Consider the following 4,468-nt stretch of genomic DNA (forward strand, 5'->3'; position numbering starts at 1 on the left):
AGACAGACAGACAGACAGACAGAGACACACAGACACAGACACAGACAGACAGACACACACACACATAGAGACAGACAGACAGACAGACACACACACACAGACAGACAGACAGACACACACACACAGAGACAGACAGACACAGACAGACACACAGAGACAGATACACAGAGACAGACAGACACACAAACACAGACAGACACACACACAGAGACAGACAGAGACAGACAGACACACACACATAGAGACAGACAGACACAGAGAGACACACAGACAGAGACAGACAGACACACAGAGACAGACACAGACAGACAGACACACACACACACACASACAGACAGACAGACAGACACACACACACACACACACACACACAGAGACAGACAGACACACACACAGACACAGACAGACACAGACAGACAGACAGACACACACACACACACAGACAGACAGACAGACACACACACACACACAGAGACAGACAGACACAGACAGACACACACACAAACACAGACAGACACACACACACAGAGACAGACAGACACAGACGTCAGCATCTGGACGGAGCTGAAGACGAGAGGACAATGTGTTCACACTTACAGGACTGAGAGGTTCCTCTGAGACGCGAGCGCGTCGCCTCCGCTTGCCGAGCTGTGGGCTGATAAACAACATAAAACATGAAGTCAACAGTTTGAATAGTTCCTGGTCCTCAGTGAGAGACGTGTTCTCATACGTCTGCAAATAAACAACAATACAAATATGTTTATGACCATATTTGGTTCTCATTAAACAGATTGTAGCTCAATGATTGCTCCTCATTAACTTCTCTCTCCTTCAGACTAAAGATCCAGCAGGTGATGAACCATCAGAAGAACCATCAGAAGAACCATCAACCCTGATCAATCAATACCTTTACTACATTTATATACTTTTACTACATTTATATACTTTAACTACATTTATATACTTTTACTACTTTAACACTTTTACTACATTTATATACTTTTACTACATTTATTTACATTTATATACTTTTACCACATTTATATACTTTTACTACATTTACACCTGTCTCACCTATCCACCTGTCTCTCCTGTTGTAGTCATACAGATATCTTTAATAAATATATTTGTATGACTACAACATTCTCTGTATGAATAATTTACATGTATATAAATATGATATAAATATCACCTAAATATTATTTTAATACATTACATTATTCATACAGAGAACACTGTAGTATTAGCATTGATTTAAGATGTTTTTAGATAATTTACTGCAGTAAAAGTACTAATACACACTATGAAAATACTCCACAACAAGTAAAAGTCCTGCATTCAAAAGTATACAGGTGAGATAGGTGTACAGGTAAGAAAGGTGTACAGCTGAGACAGGTGAGACAGGTCTACAGGTGTACAGGTGAGACAGGTGAGACAGGTGAGATAGGTGAGACAGGTGAGGCAGGTGAGACAGGTGAGATAGGTGAGACAGGTGAGACAGGTGAGATAGGTGAGACAGGTGTACAGGTGAAACCCTGTCCACAGGAGAATAATGATTTTAGACCTATTGCTCTAACCTCTGTTGTGATGAAGTGTATGGAGAAGCTCATGGTGAGCAAACTACGGCTGGATGTCGGCCCACAGCTCGATCCCTACCAGTCTGCATACACACAGCAGAGAGGCACTGATGATGCAACCAACAGTATAGTGCACCTAGTGACTCAACACCTGGAGGATCAGAGGGCCTATGCTAGACTGTTGTTTGTAGAGTTCAGCCTTTAACACCCGACAGCCTCATGTTCTCCTGAATACACTGCAGCTGATGAATGTCAACCCCTTCACTATTAAGTGGTACCACTCATTCCTCACCAACGTACCCAGCAGGTCAGGGTGAACAGGACCTTGTCTGAACCCTTGACCATCAACACCGGCGCCCCCCAGGGGTGCGTCAGTTCACCAGTCCTGTTCACCCTGTACACTAATGAATGCACATGTAGCACTGCTAACAATTACATGATCAAGTGTTGTGATGATACAGCCATCCTGGGTCTCATGTCTGACACATCGGATACAGCTGTGTACAGACATGAGATTCAGAACTTTGTCCAGTGGTGCGACAAACACTTCCTCATCCTCAACGTCAGGAAAACAGAGGAGATGGTATTCGACCCCAAATACATTGGAGGCCACTCACCAGTGGTTATTCGTGACCAGAACATTGCAGTGTGACATGTATTTGTTGGCTGGTCTTGTGCATGTACTGTAGGTTCTGTGTGTGCGGGTATGTGGACTGGCGACAGTCTGTGTATGTAATGTATGTATGCAATATGATATTTGTATTGTTTTAACAGCAGACACTGTAGGTTTGTTTCCAAGACAAATTTCCTTCGGGACAATAAAGTCTATCTTATCTTATCTTATAGGTGTACAGGTGTGACAGGTGAGATAGGTGTACATGTGAGATAGGTCAGACAGGTGTACATGTTACCTGGGTGTCTCTGGGACCAGGATGGAGAGATCTTGGTAGAGGACCTCAGATGGATCCAAGAGGCCTCGGTTCAGACCTCCAGGACTGTCCGGCTCAGACGAACAGGGACTATCTGCTAACGGATCCTCCATGATGTCCTCTGATGGTAGAACACCTGGTTCTAGACGCTAGGATCTCATCCAATCAGGACTCATGTCCACCAGATACCGACAGGTAGACTCACCTGAGAAAAAGTGAACCAGAGAAGAGGTTAACGACACAAACACAGAGACCAATTATTGATCTGATGGTACAGGTTCTACGGAGAGGAGAAGAAGAAGGAGAAGAAGAACACACTAACACACTAAAACATGAACCAGGAGCTCTAAAGAGACAAATGTACAAAGACGAACATAGAAGCGGCTCTTTCTCTGCTGGTGTTCAGTTCGTCTAATAAAGTTATTGATCAAACGTTACAGTTACTATAGATTATATTCATAAAATGAACCAGGAACAAAAAGACAAAACAAACGAAGTTTAAATTAAAATCACTTGTTTTTGTTGTTAGCATTAGCATGTGTTAGCTGAGTTAGCGCAGAAAGCTAGCTAAAGTGCCCACAGAAACAAACACGAGAATAAATCGATATAAAAATCAATGAAACGTTCCTTCTGTCAATAACAACAATGTTAAACACGTGATATCTGCGCACTTTACCGAGATTTGAACGTTGTCGTCCTTTTCTTTCGGTTAGTTAACGACGATCCCTGAAACGGAACCCACAACTGGAAGTGCACTTCAAAATAAGAGTGGAAACTTCCGGCGTCACACGAAAAAAGCACCGAAAGTCCCTTCGAAAAGTACCAAGTTTCATTTTTCACGAGGATAAAAATATATCAGAAATAAAAAATTGAAAGCACTGAATACATTTATTAAAAGGATAAATACATAATGTCACAAACTGTAAAAAGGGGAAATGTCAGTTTAAATTAGAGATGCAACGATTCGTTTATTAAACATTATTCAACAATTATTTTGATAATCAATCGTTGTTTTCTTGTTTTTGTTGTGACTTTCCAAATACAACTTGCAGTTATTACCCAAATCTAAGTCCCGTTTTATACAACAACAATGAATGATGAACTTAAGAAGAAAGTTCATAATTCAAGAAAGAACAAAAGAAAGTTCTTTACAAGACAAAATAAAATAAAATACAAATAAAAACACTAATAAAATCAGTTTTACATCATTGAGTAAAATGAGCTGCATATGAGAAAACAGTAAATTAAAACTAAACATAATTACAATAATCAAAATGATAAAGGTTAAGTCAATTAAGACAATGTCTTTGTACAAAAAAATAAATAAATAAAGTTTATCACTGTAAACTAAATATCTTTGAGTTTTAACCTCTGAAGACGTCACTTTTTAAATGATAGTTTGTTGCAGCCCTAGTGATAATAATATGTGATGAAAACATGACATAAGATACGATAATCCTTTATTACATCCTCTGTTGCCTCAAAGTGTAATTATGACTCAATCAAACATGCATATAGAATAATATGAATAATCGAATGTTGGGATCTGACTATATGGCTTCGACATGTGCTGTGGAACAAAGAGAGTCAGGCCAAAAAAAACTGTGTTCCTGAAGGTACCTGAATGCAGCGCTGCAATCTAATTGGCCGACAGCCAAGACACCCCAGGACCCCTGTGGTTCAGCCACCGTTCTACAAAACTACCCGCAACCCCCACCTCAAGGCTTTTTCCATCGATCCCTCCGGGGTAGCAGGAGGCACACATGCAACGTTGTTCTTTTTAATCAAATCCTACGTCTAACAGTTTATATTCGCTGGCCGAATTCACCAAACTGTCTATTTTATCTTTGTTCGTATCCACGAAGCGAACCCCTTTTTAGTCCTGCAGAAGTGAAGAAGCAAGACTTCTTCAGACAGAGAGAGAGAGAGAGAGAGAGAGAGAGAGAGAGAGAGAGAGAGAGA

General features: G+C 40.6%; 1 long non-coding RNA gene across 1 annotated transcript; it reads right to left on the reverse strand.

Moving 5' to 3' along the window:
• Positions 1 to 481: 481 nt before the first annotated feature.
• LOC116379117 (uncharacterized) lies at positions 482 to 3,263 on the reverse strand. The gene is made up of 3 exons (XR_004212379.1): positions 3,183 to 3,263; positions 2,489 to 2,711; positions 482 to 655 (listed from the first exon to the last, which is right to left on the reverse strand). It is a non-coding gene; the product is annotated as an uncharacterized LOC116379117 (long non-coding RNA).
• Between the last annotated feature and the right edge of the window lie 1,205 nt (positions 3,264 to 4,468).

The sequence above is a fragment of the Anarrhichthys ocellatus genome, unplaced genomic scaffold (genome assembly GCF_004355925.1).
Source record: "Anarrhichthys ocellatus isolate YVR2014 unplaced genomic scaffold, GSC_Weel_1.0 scaffold3731, whole genome shotgun sequence".
NCBI classification, from domain to species: domain Eukaryota; kingdom Metazoa; phylum Chordata; class Actinopteri; order Perciformes; family Anarhichadidae; genus Anarrhichthys; species Anarrhichthys ocellatus.